At 43.9% G+C, this 17,351-nt stretch overlaps 42 non-coding genes across 42 annotated transcripts; 21 read left to right on the top strand and 21 right to left on the bottom strand.

Moving 5' to 3' along the window:
• Nucleotides 1–1,468: 1,468 nt before the first annotated feature.
• On the top strand, nt 1,469–1,540 carry Trnaq-cug (transfer RNA glutamine (anticodon CUG)). The gene has a single exon. It is a non-coding gene; the product is annotated as a tRNA-Gln (tRNA).
• Nucleotides 1,541–1,898: 358 nt separating this feature from the next.
• Nucleotides 1,899–1,987, bottom strand: Trnay-gua (transfer RNA tyrosine (anticodon GUA)). The gene is given in 2 exon segments: nt 1,899–1,934; nt 1,951–1,987. It is a non-coding gene; the product is annotated as a tRNA-Tyr (tRNA).
• A 248-nt stretch (nt 1,988–2,235) lies between these two features.
• Trnaq-cug (transfer RNA glutamine (anticodon CUG)) lies at nt 2,236–2,307 on the top strand. The gene has a single exon. It is a non-coding gene; the product is annotated as a tRNA-Gln (tRNA).
• Nucleotides 2,308–2,665: 358 nt separating this feature from the next.
• Trnay-gua (transfer RNA tyrosine (anticodon GUA)) lies at nt 2,666–2,754 on the bottom strand. The gene is given in 2 exon segments: nt 2,666–2,701; nt 2,718–2,754. It is a non-coding gene; the product is annotated as a tRNA-Tyr (tRNA).
• A 248-nt stretch (nt 2,755–3,002) lies between these two features.
• Nucleotides 3,003–3,074, top strand: Trnaq-cug (transfer RNA glutamine (anticodon CUG)). The gene has a single exon. It is a non-coding gene; the product is annotated as a tRNA-Gln (tRNA).
• A 358-nt stretch (nt 3,075–3,432) lies between these two features.
• Trnay-gua (transfer RNA tyrosine (anticodon GUA)) lies at nt 3,433–3,521 on the bottom strand. The gene is given in 2 exon segments: nt 3,433–3,468; nt 3,485–3,521. It is a non-coding gene; the product is annotated as a tRNA-Tyr (tRNA).
• A 248-nt stretch (nt 3,522–3,769) lies between these two features.
• Trnaq-cug (transfer RNA glutamine (anticodon CUG)) lies at nt 3,770–3,841 on the top strand. Its single transcript has one exon. It is a non-coding gene; the product is annotated as a tRNA-Gln (tRNA).
• A 358-nt stretch (nt 3,842–4,199) lies between these two features.
• Nucleotides 4,200–4,288, bottom strand: Trnay-gua (transfer RNA tyrosine (anticodon GUA)). The gene is given in 2 exon segments: nt 4,200–4,235; nt 4,252–4,288. It is a non-coding gene; the product is annotated as a tRNA-Tyr (tRNA).
• Nucleotides 4,289–4,536: 248 nt separating this feature from the next.
• Nucleotides 4,537–4,608, top strand: Trnaq-cug (transfer RNA glutamine (anticodon CUG)). Its single transcript has one exon. It is a non-coding gene; the product is annotated as a tRNA-Gln (tRNA).
• Nucleotides 4,609–4,966: 358 nt separating this feature from the next.
• Nucleotides 4,967–5,055, bottom strand: Trnay-gua (transfer RNA tyrosine (anticodon GUA)). Its single transcript is given in 2 exon segments — nt 4,967–5,002; nt 5,019–5,055. It is a non-coding gene; the product is annotated as a tRNA-Tyr (tRNA).
• A 248-nt stretch (nt 5,056–5,303) lies between these two features.
• On the top strand, nt 5,304–5,375 carry Trnaq-cug (transfer RNA glutamine (anticodon CUG)). The gene has a single exon. It is a non-coding gene; the product is annotated as a tRNA-Gln (tRNA).
• A 358-nt stretch (nt 5,376–5,733) lies between these two features.
• Trnay-gua (transfer RNA tyrosine (anticodon GUA)) lies at nt 5,734–5,822 on the bottom strand. Its single transcript is given in 2 exon segments — nt 5,734–5,769; nt 5,786–5,822. It is a non-coding gene; the product is annotated as a tRNA-Tyr (tRNA).
• A 248-nt stretch (nt 5,823–6,070) lies between these two features.
• Trnaq-cug (transfer RNA glutamine (anticodon CUG)) lies at nt 6,071–6,142 on the top strand. Its single transcript has one exon. It is a non-coding gene; the product is annotated as a tRNA-Gln (tRNA).
• A 358-nt stretch (nt 6,143–6,500) lies between these two features.
• Nucleotides 6,501–6,589, bottom strand: Trnay-gua (transfer RNA tyrosine (anticodon GUA)). Its single transcript is given in 2 exon segments — nt 6,501–6,536; nt 6,553–6,589. It is a non-coding gene; the product is annotated as a tRNA-Tyr (tRNA).
• Nucleotides 6,590–6,837: 248 nt separating this feature from the next.
• Nucleotides 6,838–6,909, top strand: Trnaq-cug (transfer RNA glutamine (anticodon CUG)). Its single transcript has one exon. It is a non-coding gene; the product is annotated as a tRNA-Gln (tRNA).
• A 358-nt stretch (nt 6,910–7,267) lies between these two features.
• Trnay-gua (transfer RNA tyrosine (anticodon GUA)) lies at nt 7,268–7,356 on the bottom strand. Its single transcript is given in 2 exon segments — nt 7,268–7,303; nt 7,320–7,356. It is a non-coding gene; the product is annotated as a tRNA-Tyr (tRNA).
• Nucleotides 7,357–7,604: 248 nt separating this feature from the next.
• On the top strand, nt 7,605–7,676 carry Trnaq-cug (transfer RNA glutamine (anticodon CUG)). The gene has a single exon. It is a non-coding gene; the product is annotated as a tRNA-Gln (tRNA).
• Nucleotides 7,677–8,034: 358 nt separating this feature from the next.
• Nucleotides 8,035–8,123, bottom strand: Trnay-gua (transfer RNA tyrosine (anticodon GUA)). The gene is given in 2 exon segments: nt 8,035–8,070; nt 8,087–8,123. It is a non-coding gene; the product is annotated as a tRNA-Tyr (tRNA).
• A 248-nt stretch (nt 8,124–8,371) lies between these two features.
• On the top strand, nt 8,372–8,443 carry Trnaq-cug (transfer RNA glutamine (anticodon CUG)). Its single transcript has one exon. It is a non-coding gene; the product is annotated as a tRNA-Gln (tRNA).
• Nucleotides 8,444–8,801: 358 nt separating this feature from the next.
• Nucleotides 8,802–8,890, bottom strand: Trnay-gua (transfer RNA tyrosine (anticodon GUA)). The gene is given in 2 exon segments: nt 8,802–8,837; nt 8,854–8,890. It is a non-coding gene; the product is annotated as a tRNA-Tyr (tRNA).
• A 248-nt stretch (nt 8,891–9,138) lies between these two features.
• On the top strand, nt 9,139–9,210 carry Trnaq-cug (transfer RNA glutamine (anticodon CUG)). Its single transcript has one exon. It is a non-coding gene; the product is annotated as a tRNA-Gln (tRNA).
• Nucleotides 9,211–9,568: 358 nt separating this feature from the next.
• On the bottom strand, nt 9,569–9,657 carry Trnay-gua (transfer RNA tyrosine (anticodon GUA)). Its single transcript is given in 2 exon segments — nt 9,569–9,604; nt 9,621–9,657. It is a non-coding gene; the product is annotated as a tRNA-Tyr (tRNA).
• Nucleotides 9,658–9,905: 248 nt separating this feature from the next.
• Trnaq-cug (transfer RNA glutamine (anticodon CUG)) lies at nt 9,906–9,977 on the top strand. The gene has a single exon. It is a non-coding gene; the product is annotated as a tRNA-Gln (tRNA).
• A 358-nt stretch (nt 9,978–10,335) lies between these two features.
• On the bottom strand, nt 10,336–10,424 carry Trnay-gua (transfer RNA tyrosine (anticodon GUA)). The gene is given in 2 exon segments: nt 10,336–10,371; nt 10,388–10,424. It is a non-coding gene; the product is annotated as a tRNA-Tyr (tRNA).
• Nucleotides 10,425–10,672: 248 nt separating this feature from the next.
• Nucleotides 10,673–10,744, top strand: Trnaq-cug (transfer RNA glutamine (anticodon CUG)). Its single transcript has one exon. It is a non-coding gene; the product is annotated as a tRNA-Gln (tRNA).
• A 358-nt stretch (nt 10,745–11,102) lies between these two features.
• On the bottom strand, nt 11,103–11,191 carry Trnay-gua (transfer RNA tyrosine (anticodon GUA)). Its single transcript is given in 2 exon segments — nt 11,103–11,138; nt 11,155–11,191. It is a non-coding gene; the product is annotated as a tRNA-Tyr (tRNA).
• Nucleotides 11,192–11,439: 248 nt separating this feature from the next.
• Trnaq-cug (transfer RNA glutamine (anticodon CUG)) lies at nt 11,440–11,511 on the top strand. Its single transcript has one exon. It is a non-coding gene; the product is annotated as a tRNA-Gln (tRNA).
• Nucleotides 11,512–11,869: 358 nt separating this feature from the next.
• Nucleotides 11,870–11,958, bottom strand: Trnay-gua (transfer RNA tyrosine (anticodon GUA)). The gene is given in 2 exon segments: nt 11,870–11,905; nt 11,922–11,958. It is a non-coding gene; the product is annotated as a tRNA-Tyr (tRNA).
• A 248-nt stretch (nt 11,959–12,206) lies between these two features.
• Trnaq-cug (transfer RNA glutamine (anticodon CUG)) lies at nt 12,207–12,278 on the top strand. Its single transcript has one exon. It is a non-coding gene; the product is annotated as a tRNA-Gln (tRNA).
• Nucleotides 12,279–12,636: 358 nt separating this feature from the next.
• On the bottom strand, nt 12,637–12,725 carry Trnay-gua (transfer RNA tyrosine (anticodon GUA)). Its single transcript is given in 2 exon segments — nt 12,637–12,672; nt 12,689–12,725. It is a non-coding gene; the product is annotated as a tRNA-Tyr (tRNA).
• A 248-nt stretch (nt 12,726–12,973) lies between these two features.
• Trnaq-cug (transfer RNA glutamine (anticodon CUG)) lies at nt 12,974–13,045 on the top strand. Its single transcript has one exon. It is a non-coding gene; the product is annotated as a tRNA-Gln (tRNA).
• Nucleotides 13,046–13,403: 358 nt separating this feature from the next.
• Trnay-gua (transfer RNA tyrosine (anticodon GUA)) lies at nt 13,404–13,492 on the bottom strand. The gene is given in 2 exon segments: nt 13,404–13,439; nt 13,456–13,492. It is a non-coding gene; the product is annotated as a tRNA-Tyr (tRNA).
• Nucleotides 13,493–13,740: 248 nt separating this feature from the next.
• On the top strand, nt 13,741–13,812 carry Trnaq-cug (transfer RNA glutamine (anticodon CUG)). Its single transcript has one exon. It is a non-coding gene; the product is annotated as a tRNA-Gln (tRNA).
• Nucleotides 13,813–14,170: 358 nt separating this feature from the next.
• On the bottom strand, nt 14,171–14,259 carry Trnay-gua (transfer RNA tyrosine (anticodon GUA)). The gene is given in 2 exon segments: nt 14,171–14,206; nt 14,223–14,259. It is a non-coding gene; the product is annotated as a tRNA-Tyr (tRNA).
• A 248-nt stretch (nt 14,260–14,507) lies between these two features.
• On the top strand, nt 14,508–14,579 carry Trnaq-cug (transfer RNA glutamine (anticodon CUG)). The gene has a single exon. It is a non-coding gene; the product is annotated as a tRNA-Gln (tRNA).
• Nucleotides 14,580–14,937: 358 nt separating this feature from the next.
• On the bottom strand, nt 14,938–15,026 carry Trnay-gua (transfer RNA tyrosine (anticodon GUA)). Its single transcript is given in 2 exon segments — nt 14,938–14,973; nt 14,990–15,026. It is a non-coding gene; the product is annotated as a tRNA-Tyr (tRNA).
• A 248-nt stretch (nt 15,027–15,274) lies between these two features.
• Nucleotides 15,275–15,346, top strand: Trnaq-cug (transfer RNA glutamine (anticodon CUG)). Its single transcript has one exon. It is a non-coding gene; the product is annotated as a tRNA-Gln (tRNA).
• Nucleotides 15,347–15,704: 358 nt separating this feature from the next.
• Nucleotides 15,705–15,793, bottom strand: Trnay-gua (transfer RNA tyrosine (anticodon GUA)). The gene is given in 2 exon segments: nt 15,705–15,740; nt 15,757–15,793. It is a non-coding gene; the product is annotated as a tRNA-Tyr (tRNA).
• A 248-nt stretch (nt 15,794–16,041) lies between these two features.
• On the top strand, nt 16,042–16,113 carry Trnaq-cug (transfer RNA glutamine (anticodon CUG)). The gene has a single exon. It is a non-coding gene; the product is annotated as a tRNA-Gln (tRNA).
• Nucleotides 16,114–16,471: 358 nt separating this feature from the next.
• On the bottom strand, nt 16,472–16,560 carry Trnay-gua (transfer RNA tyrosine (anticodon GUA)). Its single transcript is given in 2 exon segments — nt 16,472–16,507; nt 16,524–16,560. It is a non-coding gene; the product is annotated as a tRNA-Tyr (tRNA).
• A 248-nt stretch (nt 16,561–16,808) lies between these two features.
• Nucleotides 16,809–16,880, top strand: Trnaq-cug (transfer RNA glutamine (anticodon CUG)). The gene has a single exon. It is a non-coding gene; the product is annotated as a tRNA-Gln (tRNA).
• A 358-nt stretch (nt 16,881–17,238) lies between these two features.
• On the bottom strand, nt 17,239–17,327 carry Trnay-gua (transfer RNA tyrosine (anticodon GUA)). Its single transcript is given in 2 exon segments — nt 17,239–17,274; nt 17,291–17,327. It is a non-coding gene; the product is annotated as a tRNA-Tyr (tRNA).
• Nucleotides 17,328–17,351: the final 24 nt, after the last annotated feature.

Here is a 17,351-nt window from a genome sequence, read left to right as displayed (position 1 = left end):
ACGGTTTGCGATTACCGTCCTGTGGTGCTGGTGGTACGTCGGTCATTTTTTGTTTCACCTGTTTGATCTTGTCTCGCATGACAGGGGCAGTTTCGGCCGCTCCCTGGTGAGCAATCCTGCGCTTCTTAGTGTCCTTGGTATGAGTGTCGATTTGTCTATCTGCTGCTACTATACCGTCGAGACCAGCCGCTGAATGGTTCTCACCAGCGACAGTTATGTTCAGGGAGCCTGCCGGAGAGCTGTTACGCGCAACATCGGCTGAGGGGCAATGGTCTTGTTGTGCTGGTTGTGCAGGAACGATGACCTCCTGGCCGGCTTCCGGTTCGGTGATGGTCATTTGACAGTCAATTAAGTCGCCCTCGGAAGCAGGTCTCTCGGTCGCTTTGGTCGTGGACGAGATCGTGCGCACCGCCGCAACGTATGTCAGCGGTAGCTGTGACATGGCGTGTGGGACTCCTGCCTCTCCGGTCGGTATTTGTGTTACGCGCCTTTGCAGGCACTGAGCACGAACGTGTCCTGCAGAACCACAACCCGCGCATGTTCGCGGTTGCCCCTCGTATATCACGATAGCTCTGTAGCCACAGACACTGACATAAGACGGGATATGCTTGACCATATCGATTTTGATCTGTCGAACACCATTTAAAACTTGAAATTTATGTGCAGAGGACCACCGCTCGGCAACATTACTAATGATAGTTCCATAAGGCTTCAAAACGGAATTAATTTGTTCAGCAGTTATCTCAAATGGCAGTTCGAAAACGCGAACGGTCCTCACACCAAAACCAGCATGAGAAACTTTAACCTCGCCCACATTGCCATCAGAATGCTTAAACTTGAAAGTACCTCCACAGGATTCAACAACTTGGTCACATTTAGTCGCACTCCTGAGCTTCAAATACACCGTACTACTGCAGATCGATGAATGAATGCCAATAATATCATCACCCGTTAACTGTACTGTCTCCTCAAGAAATCTCTCTATTTCAAATGAGGTAGGTCTCGCGAAATGGTTGTCGAAGACAAATTTCAACGTATCTTTTCGTACTAATTCGGCCATTACCACTTTCAAGAGCGAATCGTCGACAGATAGAAGAGAAACGCTCTACAGCGTTTAACTCACCACAAACAGCGCTCGGCCAACAGCAGCGGCGACGTAAACACAGCACATCCGCACGGCACGGCCGCCGAGGCCAGACTTCCAACTGAGCTACCAGAGGCTCTGCATACTTTCTTATTCGTACTGATTGCTTTACGTCCGTCCCTGTCTTTCGTTTCCACACACTGCTACTCAGCGCTGCCATATAGACGCACAGGAAATGCAGTCATCGGCTGCAAGTGCAAACATTGCCCAGATTAAGTTTTATAATGCTCGATCGTGTCAATTAGGTTAAAAAATGCAAGTAGGAAGTGTCTGAAGTACGTCAGAACACTGCTAAGTGTATTTACGAGTCCCATTCTCCTGTCTGGTTCCATGGTGTAACGGTTAGCACTCTGGACTCTGAATCCAGCGATCCGAGTTCGAATCTCGGTGGAACCTTCGTTTAGTCTAAATTTTCTGTAATAAGCGTTTCTCGCCGATGAAGTAGCAGCGATAGGCTCAGGGGTGTAGTTTCTACGTTTGTATTAAAAACGAGATGTCTATGAAACGGCTGAATATTGGTGCGACTATGTGACCTATATAGCACATTAAACGAGTAATGCCTGTAAGAGCAAGCAATTTTACTATAATTCGAAGAAATATCATTATCCTACGAAGGCTAAGAATCCCATGATTATCAACTAGCTACTAGAAGCTGAGCAAATGAATTTCCTTTAAAATAGGTTTAAAACATAGGGAGGTTCTGACCGAGTGGGCTTGCTCTGGAGCCTCTTTGCTCCTGAGATTAGAAAAACAGTCCTCTGGGCCGGATTGGAACCAGCGACCTGTGGATAACTGTGAATCCTCCACTACAGTCCACCGCTCTACCAACTGAGCTACCAGAGGCTCTGCATACTTTCTTATTCGTACTGATTGCTTTACGTCCGTCCCTGTCTTTCGTTTCCACACACTGCTACTCAGCGCTGCCATATAGACGCACAGGAAATGCAGTCATCGGCTGCAAGTGCAAACATTGCCCAGATTAAGTTTTATAATGCTCGATCGTGTCAATTAGGTTAAAAAATGCAAGTAGGAAGTGTCTGAAGTACGTCAGAACACTGCTAAGTGTATTTACGAGTCCCATTCTCCTGTCTGGTTCCATGGTGTAACGGTTAGCACTCTGGACTCTGAATCCAGCGATCCGAGTTCGAATCTCGGTGGAACCTTCGTTTAGTCTAAATTTTCTGTAATAAGCGTTTCTCGCCGATGAAGTAGCAGCGATAGGCTCAGGGGTGTAGTTTCTACGTTTGTATTAAAAACGAGATGTCTATGAAACGGCTGAATATTGGTGCGACTATGTGACCTATATAGCACATTAAACGAGTAATGCCTGTAAGAGCAAGCAATTTTACTATAATTCGAAGAAATATCATTATCCTACGAAGGCTAAGAATCCCATGATTATCAACTAGCTACTAGAAGCTGAGCAAATGAATTTCCTTTAAAATAGGTTTAAAACATAGGGAGGTTCTGACCGAGTGGGCATGCTCTGGAGCCTCTTTGCTCCTGAGATTAGAAAAACAGTCCTCTGGGCCGGATTTGAACCAGCGACCTATGGATAACTGTGAATCCTCCACTACAGTCCACCGCTCTACCAACTGAGCTACCAGAGGCTCTGCATACTTTCTTATTCGTACTGATTGCTTTACGTCCGTCCCTGTCTTTCGTTTCCACACACTGCTACTCAGCGCTGCCATATAGACGCACAGGAAATGCAGTCATCGGCTGCAAGTGCAAACATTGCCCAGATTAAGTTTTATAATGCTCGATCGTGTCAATTAGGTTAAAAAATGCAAGTAGGAAGTGTCTGAAGTACGTCAGAACACTGCTAAGTGTATTTACGAGTCCCATTCTCCTGTCTGGTTCCATGGTGTAACGGTTAGCACTCTGGACTCTGAATCCAGCGATCCGAGTTCGAATCTCGGTGGAACCTTCGTTTAGTCTAAATTTTCTGTAATAAGCGTTTCTCGCCGATGAAGTAGCAGCGATAGGCTCAGGGGTGTAGTTTCTACGTTTGTATTAAAAACGAGATGTCTATGAAACGGCTGAGTATTGGTGCGACTATGTGACCTATATAGCACATTAAACGAGTAATGCCTGTAAGAGCAAGCAATTTTACTATAATTCGAAGAAATATCATTATCCTACGAAGGCTAAGAATCCCATGATTATCAACTAGCTACTAGAAGCTGAGCAAATGAATTTCCTTTAAAATAGGTTTAAAACATAGGGAGGTTCTGACCGAGTGGGCATGCTCTGGAGCCTCTTTGCTCCTGAGATTAGAAAAACAGTCCTCTGGGCCGGATTTGAACCAGCGACCTATGGATAACTGTGAATCCTCCACTACAGTCCACCGCTCTACCAACTGAGCTACCAAAGGCTCTGCATACTTTCTTATTCGTACTGATTGCTTTACGTCCGTCCCTGTCTTTCGTTTCCACACACTGCTACTCAGCGCTGCCATATAGACGCACAGGAAATGCAGTCATCGGCTGCAAGTGCAAACATTGCCCAGATTAAGTTTTATAATGCTCGATCGTGTCAATTAGGTTAAAAAATGCAAGTAGGAAGTGTCTGAAGTACGTCAGAACACTGCTAAGTGTATTTACGAGTCCCATTCTCCTGTCTGGTTCCATGGTGTAACGGTTAGCACTCTGGACTCTGAATCCAGCGATCCGAGTTCGAATCTCGGTGGAACCTTCGTTTAGTCTAAATTTTCTGTAATAAGCGTTTCTCGCCGATGAAGTAGCAGCGATAGGCTCAGGGGTGTAGTTTCTACGTTTGTATTAAAAACGAGATGTCTATGAAACGGCTGAGTATTGGTGCGACTATGTGACCTATATAGCACATTAAACGAGTAATGCCTGTAAGAGCAAGCAATTTTACTATAATTCGAAGAAATATCATTATCCTACGAAGGCTAAGAATCCCATGATTATCAACTAGCTACTAGAAGCTGAGCAAATGAATTTCCTTTAAAATAGGTTTAAAACATAGGGAGGTTCTGACCGAGTGGGCATGCTCTGGAGCCTCTTTGCTCCTGAGATTAGAAAAACAGTCCTCTGGGCCGGATTTGAACCAGCGACCTATGGATAACTGTGAATCCTCCACTACAGTCCACCGCTCTACCAACTGAGCTACCAGAGGCTCTGCATACTTTCTTATTCGTACTGATTGCTTTACGTCCGTCCCTGTCTTTCGTTTCCACACACTGCTACTCAGCGCTGCCATATAGACGCACAGGAAATGCAGTCATCGGCTGCAAGTGCAAACATTGCCCAGATTAAGTTTTATAATGCTCGATCGTGTCAATTAGGTTAAAAAATGCAAGTAGGAAGTGTCTGAAGTACGTCAGAACACTGCTAAGTGTATTTACGAGTCCCATTCTCCTGTCTGGTTCCATGGTGTAACGGTTAGCACTCTGGACTCTGAATCCAGCGATCCGAGTTCGAATCTCGGTGGAACCTTCGTTTAGTCTAAATTTTCTGTAATAAGCGTTTCTCGCCGATGAAGTAGCAGCGATAGGCTCAGGGGTGTAGTTTCTACGTTTGTATTAAAAACGAGATGTCTATGAAACGGCTGAGTATTGGTGCGACTATGTGACCTATATAGCACATTAAACGAGTAATGCCTGTAAGAGCAAGCAATTTTACTATAATTCGAAGAAATATCATTATCCTACGAAGGCTAAGAATCCCATGATTATCAACTAGCTACTAGAAGCTGAGCAAATGAATTTCCTTTAAAATAGGTTTAAAACATAGGGAGGTTCTGACCGAGTGGGCATGCTCTGGAGCCTCTTTGCTCCTGAGATTAGAAAAACAGTCCTCTGGGCCGGATTTGAACCAGCGACCTATGGATAACTGTGAATCCTCCACTACAGTCCACCGCTCTACCAACTGAGCTACCAGAGGCTCTGCATACTTTCTTATTCGTACTGATTGCTTTACGTCCGTCCCTGTCTTTCGTTTCCACACACTGCTACTCAGCGCTGCCATATAGACGCACAGGAAATGCAGTCATCGGCTGCAAGTGCAAACATTGCCCAGATTAAGTTTTATAATGCTCGATCGTGTCAATTAGGTTAAAAAATGCAAGTAGGAAGTGTCTGAAGTACGTCAGAACACTGCTAAGTGTATTTACGAGTCCCATTCTCCTGTCTGGTTCCATGGTGTAACGGTTAGCACTCTGGACTCTGAATCCAGCGATCCGAGTTCGAATCTCGGTGGAACCTTCGTTTAGTCTAAATTTTCTGTAATAAGCGTTTCTCGCCGATGAAGTAGCAGCGATAGGCTCAGGGGTGTAGTTTCTACGTTTGTATTAAAAACGAGATGTCTATGAAACGGCTGAATATTGGTGCGACTATGTGACCTATATAGCACATTAAACGAGTAATGCCTGTAAGAGCAAGCAATTTTACTATAATTCGAAGAAATATCATTATCCTACGAAGGCTAAGAATCCCATGATTATCAACTAGCTACTAGAAGCTGAGCAAATGAATTTCCTTTAAAATAGGTTTAAAACATAGGGAGGTTCTGACCGAGTGGGCATGCTCTGGAGCCTCTTTGCTCCTGAGATTAGAAAAACAGTCCTCTGGGCCGGATTTGAACCAGCGACCTATGGATAACTGTGAATCCTCCACTACAGTCCACCGCTCTACCAACTGAGCTACCAGAGGCTCTGCATACTTTCTTATTCGTACTGATTGCTTTACGTCCGTCCCTGTCTTTCGTTTCCACACACTGCTACTCAGCGCTGCCATATAGACGCACAGGAAATGCAGTCATCGGCTGCAAGTGCAAACATTGCCCAGATTAAGTTTTATAATGCTCGATCGTGTCAATTAGGTTAAAAAATGCAAGTAGGAAGTGTCTGAAGTACGTCAGAACACTGCTAAGTGTATTTACGAGTCCCATTCTCCTGTCTGGTTCCATGGTGTAACGGTTAGCACTCTGGACTCTGAATCCAGCGATCCGAGTTCGAATCTCGGTGGAACCTTCGTTTAGTCTAAATTTTCTGTAATAAGCGTTTCTCGCCGATGAAGTAGCAGCGATAGGCTCAGGGGTGTAGTTTCTACGTTTGTATTAAAAACGAGATGTCTATGAAACGGCTGAATATTGGTGCGACTATGTGACCTATATAGCACATTAAACGAGTAATGCCTGTAAGAGCAAGCAATTTTACTATAATTCGAAGAAATATCATTATCCTACGAAGGCTAAGAATCCCATGATTATCAACTAGCTACTAGAAGCTGAGCAAATGAATTTCCTTTAAAATAGGTTTAAAACATAGGGAGGTTCTGACCGAGTGGGCATGCTCTGGAGCCTCTTTGCTCCTGAGATTAGAAAAACAGTCCTCTGGGCCGGATTTGAACCAGCGACCTATGGATAACTGTGAATCCTCCACTACAGTCCACCGCTCTACCAACTGAGCTACCAGAGGCTCTGCATACTTTCTTATTCGTACTGATTGCTTTACGTCCGTCCCTGTCTTTCGTTTCCACACACTGCTACTCAGCGCTGCCATATAGACGCACAGGAAATGCAGTCATCGGCTGCAAGTGCAAACATTGCCCAGATTAAGTTTTATAATGCTCGATCGTGTCAATTAGGTTAAAAAATGCAAGTAGGAAGTGTCTGAAGTACGTCAGAACACTGCTAAGTGTATTTACGAGTCCCATTCTCCTGTCTGGTTCCATGGTGTAACGGTTAGCACTCTGGACTCTGAATCCAGCGATCCGAGTTCGAATCTCGGTGGAACCTTCGTTTAGTCTAAATTTTCTGTAATAAGCGTTTCTCGCCGATGAAGTAGCAGCGATAGGCTCAGGGGTGTAGTTTCTACGTTTGTATTAAAAACGAGATGTCTATGAAACGGCTGAATATTGGTGCGACTATGTGACCTATATAGCACATTAAACGAGTAATGCCTGTAAGAGCAAGCAATTTTACTATAATTCGAAGAAATATCATTATCCTACGAAGGCTAAGAATCCCATGATTATCAACTAGCTACTAGAAGCTGAGCAAATGAATTTCCTTTAAAATAGGTTTAAAACATAGGGAGGTTCTGACCGAGTGGGCATGCTCTGGAGCCTCTTTGCTCCTGAGATTAGAAAAACAGTCCTCTGGGCCGGATTTGAACCAGCGACCTATGGATAACTGTGAATCCTCCACTACAGTCCACCGCTCTACCAACTGAGCTACCAGAGGCTCTGCATACTTTCTTATTCGTACTGATTGCTTTACGTCCGTCCCTGTCTTTCGTTTCCACACACTGCTACTCAGCGCTGCCATATAGACGCACAGGAAATGCAGTCATCGGCTGCAAGTGCAAACATTGCCCAGATTAAGTTTTATAATGCTCGATCGTGTCAATTAGGTTAAAAAATGCAAGTAGGAAGTGTCTGAAGTACGTCAGAACACTGCTAAGTGTATTTACGAGTCCCATTCTCCTGTCTGGTTCCATGGTGTAACGGTTAGCACTCTGGACTCTGAATCCAGCGATCCGAGTTCGAATCTCGGTGGAACCTTCGTTTAGTCTAAATTTTCTGTAATAAGCGTTTCTCGCCGATGAAGTAGCAGCGATAGGCTCAGGGGTGTAGTTTCTACGTTTGTATTAAAAACGAGATGTCTATGAAACGGCTGAATATTGGTGCGACTATGTGACCTATATAGCACATTAAACGAGTAATGCCTGTAAGAGCAAGCAATTTTACTATAATTCGAAGAAATATCATTATCCTACGAAGGCTAAGAATCCCATGATTATCAACTAGCTACTAGAAGCTGAGCAAATGAATTTCCTTTAAAATAGGTTTAAAACATAGGGAGGTTCTGACCGAGTGGGCATGCTCTGGAGCCTCTTTGCTCCTGAGATTAGAAAAACAGTCCTCTGGGCCGGATTTGAACCAGCGACCTATGGATAACTGTGAATCCTCCACTACAGTCCACCGCTCTACCAACTGAGCTACCAGAGGCTCTGCATACTTTCTTATTCGTACTGATTGCTTTACGTCCGTCCCTGTCTTTCGTTTCCACACACTGCTACTCAGCGCTGCCATATAGACGCACAGGAAATGCAGTCATCGGCTGCAAGTGCAAACATTGCCCAGATTAAGTTTTATAATGCTCGATCGTGTCAATTAGGTTAAAAAATGCAAGTAGGAAGTGTCTGAAGTACGTCAGAACACTGCTAAGTGTATTTACGAGTCCCATTCTCCTGTCTGGTTCCATGGTGTAACGGTTAGCACTCTGGACTCTGAATCCAGCGATCCGAGTTCGAATCTCGGTGGAACCTTCGTTTAGTCTAAATTTTCTGTAATAAGCGTTTCTCGCCGATGAAGTAGCAGCGATAGGCTCAGGGGTGTAGTTTCTACGTTTGTATTAAAAACGAGATGTCTATGAAACGGCTGAATATTGGTGCGACTATGTGACCTATATAGCACATTAAACGAGTAATGCCTGTAAGAGCAAGCAATTTTACTATAATTCGAAGAAATATCATTATCCTACGAAGGCTAAGAATCCCATGATTATCAACTAGCTACTAGAAGCTGAGCAAATGAATTTCCTTTAAAATAGGTTTAAAACATAGGGAGGTTCTGACCGAGTGGGCATGCTCTGGAGCCTCTTTGCTCCTGAGATTAGAAAAACAGTCCTCTGGGCCGGATTTGAACCAGCGACCTATGGATAACTGTGAATCCTCCACTACAGTCCACCGCTCTACCAACTGAGCTACCAGAGGCTCTGCATACTTTCTTATTCGTACTGATTGCTTTACGTCCGTCCCTGTCTTTCGTTTCCACACACTGCTACTCAGCGCTGCCATATAGACGCACAGGAAATGCAGTCATCGGCTGCAAGTGCAAACATTGCCCAGATTAAGTTTTATAATGCTCGATCGTGTCAACTAGGTTAAAAAATGCAAGTAGGAAGTGTCTGAAGTACGTCAGAACACTGCTAAGTGTATTTACGAGTCCCATTCTCCTGTCTGGTTCCATGGTGTAACGGTTAGCACTCTGGACTCTGAATCCAGCGATCCGAGTTCGAATCTCGGTGGAACCTTCGTTTAGTCTAAATTTTCTGTAATAAGCGTTTCTCGCCGATGAAGTAGCAGCGATAGGCTCAGGGGTGTAGTTTCTACGTTTGTATTAAAAACGAGATGTCTATGAAACGGCTGAATATTGGTGCGACTATGTGACCTATATAGCACATTAAACGAGTAATGCCTGTAAGAGCAAGCAATTTTACTATAATTCGAAGAAATATCATTATCCTACGAAGGCTAAGAATCCCATGATTATCAACTAGCTACTAGAAGCTGAGCAAATGAATTTCCTTTAAAATAGGTTTAAAACATAGGGAGGTTCTGACCGAGTGGGCATGCTCTGGAGCCTCTTTGCTCCTGAGATTAGAAAAACAGTCCTCTGGGCCGGATTTGAACCAGCGACCTATGGATAACTGTGAATCCTCCACTACAGTCCACCGCTCTACCAACTGAGCTACCAGAGGCTCTGCATACTTTCTTATTCGTACTGATTGCTTTACGTCCGTCCCTGTCTTTCGTTTCCACACACTGCTACTCAGCGCTGCCATATAGACGCACAGGAAATGCAGTCATCGGCTGCAAGTGCAAACATTGCCCAGATTAAGTTTTATAATGCTCGATCGTGTCAATTAGGTTAAAAAATGCAAGTAGGAAGTGTCTGAAGTACGTCAGAACACTGCTAAGTGTATTTACGAGTCCCATTCTCCTGTCTGGTTCCATGGTGTAACGGTTAGCACTCTGGACTCTGAATCCAGCGATCCGAGTTCGAATCTCGGTGGAACCTTCGTTTAGTCTAAATTTTCTGTAATAAGCGTTTCTCGCCGATGAAGTAGCAGCGATAGGCTCAGGGGTGTAGTTTCTACGTTTGTATTAAAAACGAGATGTCTATGAAACGGCTGAATATTGGTGCGACTATGTGACCTATATAGCACATTAAACGAGTAATGCCTGTAAGAGCAAGCAATTTTACTATAATTCGAAGAAATATCATTATCCTACGAAGGCTAAGAATCCCATGATTATCAACTAGCTACTAGAAGCTGAGCAAATGAATTTCCTTTAAAATAGGTTTAAAACATAGGGAGGTTCTGACCGAGTGGGCATGCTCTGGAGCCTCTTTGCTCCTGAGATTAGAAAAACAGTCCTCTGGGCCGGATTTGAACCAGCGACCTATGGATAACTGTGAATCCTCCACTACAGTCCACCGCTCTACCAACTGAGCTACCAGAGGCTCTGCATACTTTCTTATTCGTACTGATTGCTTTACGTCCGTCCCTGTCTTTCGTTTCCACACACTGCTACTCAGCGCTGCCATATAGACGCACAGGAAATGCAGTCATCGGCTGCAAGTGCAAACATTGCCCAGATTAAGTTTTATAATGCTCGATCGTGTCAATTAGGTTAAAAAATGCAAGTAGGAAGTGTCTGAAGTACGTCAGAACACTGCTAAGTGTATTTACGAGTCCCATTCTCCTGTCTGGTTCCATGGTGTAACGGTTAGCACTCTGGACTCTGAATCCAGCGATCCGAGTTCGAATCTCGGTGGAACCTTCGTTTAGTCTAAATTTTCTGTAATAAGCGTTTCTCGCCGATGAAGTAGCAGCGATAGGCTCAGGGGTGTAGTTTCTACGTTTGTATTAAAAACGAGATGTCTATGAAACGGCTGAATATTGGTGCGACTATGTGACCTATATAGCACATTAAACGAGTAATGCCTGTAAGAGCAAGCAATTTTACTATAATTCGAAGAAATATCATTATCCTACGAAGGCTAAGAATCCCATGATTATCAACTGGCTACTAGAAGCTGAGCAAATGAATTTCCTTTAAAATAGGTTTAAAACATAGGGAGGTTCTGACCGAGTGGGCATGCTCTGGAGCCTCTTTGCTCCTGAGATTAGAAAAACAGTCCTCTGGGCCGGATTTGAACCAGCGACCTATGGATAACTGTGAATCCTCCACTACAGTCCACCGCTCTACCAACTGAGCTACCAGAGGCTCTGCATACTTTCTTATTCGTACTGATTGCTTTACGTCCGTCCCTGTCTTTCGTTTCCACACACTGCTACTCAGCGCTGCCATATAGACGCACAGGAAATGCAGTCATCGGCTGCAAGTGCAAACATTGCCCAGATTAAGTTTTATAATGCTCGATCGTGTCAATTAGGTTAAAAAATGCAAGTAGGAAGTGTCTGAAGTACGTCAGAACACTGCTAAGTGTATTTACGAGTCCCATTCTCCTGTCTGGTTCCATGGTGTAACGGTTAGCACTCTGGACTCTGAATCCAGCGATCCGAGTTCGAATCTCGGTGGAACCTTCGTTTAGTCTAAATTTTCTGTAATAAGCGTTTCTCGCCGATGAAGTAGCAGCGATAGGCTCAGGGGTGTAGTTTCTACGTTTGTATTAAAAACGAGATGTCTATGAAACGGCTGAATATTGGTGCGACTATGTGACCTATATAGCACATTAAACGAGTAATGCCTGTAAGAGCAAGCAATTTTACTATAATTCGAAGAAATATCATTATCCTACGAAGGCTAAGAATCCCATGATTATCAACTAGCTACTAGAAGCTGAGCAAATGAATTTCCTTTAAAATAGGTTTAAAACATAGGGAGGTTCTGACCGAGTGGGCATGCTCTGGAGCCTCTTTGCTCCTGAGATTAGAAAAACAGTCCTCTGGGCCGGATTTGAACCAGCGACCTATGGATAACTGTGAATCCTCCACTACAGTCCACCGCTCTACCAACTGAGCTACCAGAGGCTCTGCATACTTTCTTATTCGTACTGATTGCTTTACGTCCGTCCCTGTCTTTCGTTTCCACACACTGCTACTCAGCGCTGCCATATAGACGCACAGGAAATGCAGTCATCGGCTGCAAGTGCAAACATTGCCCAGATTAAGTTTTATAATGCTCGATCGTGTCAATTAGGTTAAAAAATGCAAGTAGGAAGTGTCTGAAGTACGTCAGAACACTGCTAAGTGTATTTACGAGTCCCATTCTCCTGTCTGGTTCCATGGTGTAACGGTTAGCACTCTGGACTCTGAATCCAGCGATCCGAGTTCGAATCTCGGTGGAACCTTCGTTTAGTCTAAATTTTCTGTAATAAGCGTTTCTCGCCGATGAAGTAGCAGCGATAGGCTCAGGGGTGTAGTTTCTACGTTTGTATTAAAAACGAGATGTCTATGAAACGGCTGAATATTGGTGCGACTATGTGACCTATATAGCACATTAAACGAGTAATGCCTGTAAGAGCAAGCAATTTTACTATAATTCGAAGAAATATCATTATCCTACGAAGGCTAAGAATCCCATGATTATCAACTAGCTACTAGAAGCTGAGCAAATGAATTTCCTTTAAAATAGGTTTAAAACATAGGGAGGTTCTGACCGAGTGGGCATGCTCTGGAGCCTCTTTGCTCCTGAGATTAGAAAAACAGTCCTCTGGGCCGGATTTGAACCAGCGACCTATGGATAACTGTGAATCCTCCACTACAGTCCACCGCTCTACCAACTGAGCTACCAGAGGCTCTGCATACTTTCTTATTCGTACTGATTGCTTTACGTCCGTCCCTGTCTTTCGTTTCCACACACTGCTACTCAGCGCTGCCATATAGACGCACAGGAAATGCAGTCATCGGCTGCAAGTGCAAACATTGCCCAGATTAAGTTTTATAATGCTCGATCGTGTCAATTAGGTTAAAAAATGCAAGTAGGAAGTGTCTGAAGTACGTCAGAACACTGCTAAGTGTATTTACGAGTCCCATTCTCCTGTCTGGTTCCATGGTGTAACGGTTAGCACTCTGGACTCTGAATCCAGCGATCCGAGTTCGAATCTCGGTGGAACCTTCGTTTAGTCTAAATTTTCTGTAATAAGCGTTTCTCGCCGATGAAGTAGCAGCGATAGGCTCAGGGGTGTAGTTTCTACGTTTGTATTAAAAACGAGATGTCTATGAAACGGCTGAATATTGGTGCGACTATGTGACCTATATAGCACATTAAACGAGTAATGCCTGTAAGAGCAAGCAATTTTACTATAATTCGAAGAAATATCATTATCCTACGAAGGCTAAGAATCCCATGATTATCAACTAGCTACTAGAAGCTGAGCAAATGAATTTCCTTTAAAATAGGTTTAAAACATAGGGAGGTTCTGACCGAGTGGGCATGCTCTGGAGCCTCTTTGCTCCTGAGATTAGAAAAACAGTCCTCTGGGCCGGATTTGAACCAGCGACCTATGGATAACTGTGAATCCTCCACTACAGTCCACCGCTCTACCAACTGAGCTACCAGAGGCTCTGCATACTTTCTTATTCGTACTGATTGCTTTACGTCCGTCCCTGTCTTTCGTTTCCACACACTGCTACTCAGCGCTGCCATATAGACGCACAGGAAATGCAGTCATCGGCTGCAAGTGCAAACATTGCCCAGATTAAGTTTTATAATGCTCGATCGTGTCAATTAGGTTAAAAAATGCAAGTAGGAAGTGTCTGAAGTACGTCAGAACACTGCTAAGTGTATTTACGAGTCCCATTCTCCTGTCTGGTTCCATGGTGTAACGGTTAGCACTCTGGACTCTGAATCCAGCGATCCGAGTTCGAATCTCGGTGGAACCTTCGTTTAGTCTAAATTTTCTGTAATAAGCGTTTCTCGCCGATGAAGTAGCAGCGATAGGCTCAGGGGTGTAGTTTCTACGTTTGTATTAAAAACGAGATGTCTATGAAACGGCTGAATATTGGTGCGACTATGTGACCTATATAGCACATTAAACGAGTAATGCCTGTAAGAGCAAGCAATTTTACTATAATTCGAAGAAATATCATTATCCTACGAAGGCTAAGAATCCCATGATTATCAACTAGCTACTAGAAGCTGAGCAAATGAATTTCCTTTAAAATAGGTTTAAAACATAGGGAGGTTCTGACCGAGTGGGCATGCTCTGGAGCCTCTTTGCTCCTGAGATTAGAAAAACAGTCCTCTGGGCCGGATTTGAACCAGCGACCTATGGATAACTGTGAATCCTCCACTACAGTCCACCGCTCTACCAACTGAGCTACCAGAGGCTCTGCATACTTTCTTATTCGTACTGATTGCTTTACGTCCGTCCCTGTCTTTCGTTTCCACACACTGCTACTCAGCGCTGCCATATAGACGCACAGGAAATGCAGTCATCGGCTGCAAGTGCAAACATTGCCCAGATTAAGTTTTATAATGCTCGATCGTGTCAATTAGGTTAAAAAATGCAAGTAGGAAGTGTCTGAAGTACGTCAGAACACTGCTAAGTGTATTTACGAGTCCCATTCTCCTGTCTGGTTCCATGGTGTAACGGTTAGCACTCTGGACTCTGAATCCAGCGATCCGAGTTCGAATCTCGGTGGAACCTTCGTTTAGTCTAAATTTTCTGTAATAAGCGTTTCTCGCCGATGAAGTAGCAGCGATAGGCTCAGGGGTGTAGTTTCTACGTTTGTATTAAAAACGAGATGTCTATGAAACGGCTGAATATTGGTGCGACTATGTGACCTATATAGCACATTAAACGAGTAATGCCTGTAAGAGCAAGCAATTTTACTATAATTCGAAGAAATATCATTATCCTACGAAGGCTAAGAATCCCATGATTATCAACTAGCTACTAGAAGCTGAGCAAATGAATTTCCTTTAAAATAGGTTTAAAACATAGGGAGGTTCTGACCGAGTGGGCATGCTCTGGAGCCTCTTTGCTCCTGAGATTAGAAAAACAGTCCTCTGGGCCGGATTTGAACCAGCGACCTATGGATAACTGTGAATCCTCCACTACAGTCCACCGCTCTACCAACTGAGCTACCAGAGGCTCTGCATACTTTCTTATTCGTACTGATTGCTTTACGTCCGTCCCTGTCTTTCGTTTCCACACACTGCTACTCAGCGCTGCCATATAGACGCACAGGAAATGCAGTCATCGGCTGCAAGTGCAAACATTGCCCAGATTAAGTTTTATAATGCTCGATCGTGTCAATTAGGTTAAAAAATGCAAGTAGGAAGTGTCTGAAGTACGTCAGAACACTGCTAAGTGTATTTACGAGTCCCATTCTCCTGTCTGGTTCCATGGTGTAACGGTTAGCACTCTGGACTCTGAATCCAGCGATCCGAGTTCGAATCTCGGTGGAACCTTCGTTTAGTCTAAATTTTCTGTAATAAGCGTTTCTCGCCGATGAAGTAGCAGCGATAGGCTCAGGGGTGTAGTTTCTACGTTTGTATTAAAAACGAGATGTCTATGAAACGGCTGAATATTGGTGCGACTATGTGACCTATATAGCACATTAAACGAGTAATGCCTGTAAGAGCAAGCAATTTTACTATAATTCGAAGAAATATCATTATCCTACGAAGGCTAAGAATCCCATGATTATCAACTAGCTACTAGAAGCTGAGCAAATGAATTTCCTTTAAAATAGGTTTAAAACATAGGGAGGTTCTGACCGAGTGGGCATGCTCTGGAGCCTCTTTGCTCCTGAGATTAGAAAAACAGTCCTCTGGGCCGGATTTGAACCAGCGACCTATGGATAACTGTGAATCCTCCACTACAGTCCACCGCTCTACCAACTGAGCTACCAGAGGCTCTGCATACTTTCTCATTCGTACTGATTGCTTTACGTCCGTCCCTGTCTTTCGTTTCCACACACTGCTACTCAGCGCTGCCATATAGACGCACAGGAAATGCAGTCATCGGCTGCAAGTGCAAACATTGCCCAGATTAAGTTTTATAATGCTCGATCGTGTCAATTAGGTTAAAAAATGCAAGTAGGAAGTGTCTGAAGTACGTCAGAACACTGCTAAGTGTATTTACGAGTCCCATTCTCCTGTCTGGTTCCATGGTGTAACGGTTAGCACTCTGGACTCTGAATCCAGCGATCCGAGTTCGAATCTCGGTGGAACCTTCGTTTAGTCTAAATTTTCTGTAATAAGCGTTTCTCGCCGATGAAGTAGCAGCGATAGGCTCAGGGGTGTAGTTTCTACGTTTGTATTAAAAACGAGATGTCTATGAAACGGCTGAATATTGGTGCGACTATGTGACCTATATAGCACATTAAACGAGTAATGCCTGTAAGAGCAAGCAATTTTACTATAATTCGAAGAAATATCATTATCCTACGAAGGCTAAGAATCCCATGATTATCAACTAGCTACTAGAAGCTGAGCAAATGAATTTCCTTTAAAATAGGTTTAAAACATAGGGAGGTTCTGACCGAGTGGGCATGCTCTGGAGCCTCTTTGCTCCTGAGATTAGAAAAACAGTCCTCTGGGCCGGATTTGAACCAGCGACCTATGGATAACTGTGAATCCTCCACTACAGTCCACCGCTCTACCAACTGAGCTACCAGAGGCTCTGCATACTTTCTTATTCGTACTGATTGCTTTACGTCCGTCCCTGTCTTTCGTTTCCACACACTGCTACTCAGCGCTGCCATATAGACGCACAGGAAATGCAGTCATCGGCTGCAAGTGCAAACATTGCCCAGATTAAGTTTTATAATGCTCGATCGTGTCAATTAGGTTAAAAAATGCAAGTAGGAAGTGTCTGAAGTACGTCAGAACACTGCTAAGTGTATTTACGAGTCCCATTCTCCTGTCTGGTTCCATGGTGTAACGGTTAGCACTCTGGACTCTGAATCCAGCGATCCGAGTTCGAATCTCGGTGGAACCTTCGTTTAGTCTAAATTTTCTGTAATAAGCGTTTCTCGCCGATGAAGTAGCAGCGATAGGCTCAGGGGTGTAGTTTCTACGTTTGTATTAAAAACGAGATGTCTATGAAACGGCTGAATATTGGTGCGACTATGTGACCTATATAGCACATTAAACGAGTAATGCCTGTAAGAGCAAGCAATTTTACTATAATTCGAAGAAATATCATTATCCTACGAAGGCTAAGAATCCCATGATTATCAACTAGCTACTAGAAGCTGAGCAAATGAATTTCCTTTAAAATAGGTTTAAAACATAGGGAGGTTCTGACCGAGTGGGCATGCTCTGGAGCCTCTTTGCTCCTGAGATTAGAAAAACAGTCCTCTGGGCCGGATTTGAACCAGCGACCTATGGATAACTGTGAATCCTCCACTACAGTCCACCGCTCTACCAACTGAGCTACCAGAGGCTCTGCATACTTTCTTATTCGTAC

Source organism: Schistocerca serialis, chromosome 2, assembly GCF_023864345.2.
Source record: "Schistocerca serialis cubense isolate TAMUIC-IGC-003099 chromosome 2, iqSchSeri2.2, whole genome shotgun sequence".
Taxonomy (NCBI): Eukaryota; Metazoa; Arthropoda; class Insecta; order Orthoptera; family Acrididae; genus Schistocerca; species Schistocerca serialis.
This window is presented reverse-complemented; position numbering and strand designations above follow the sequence as displayed.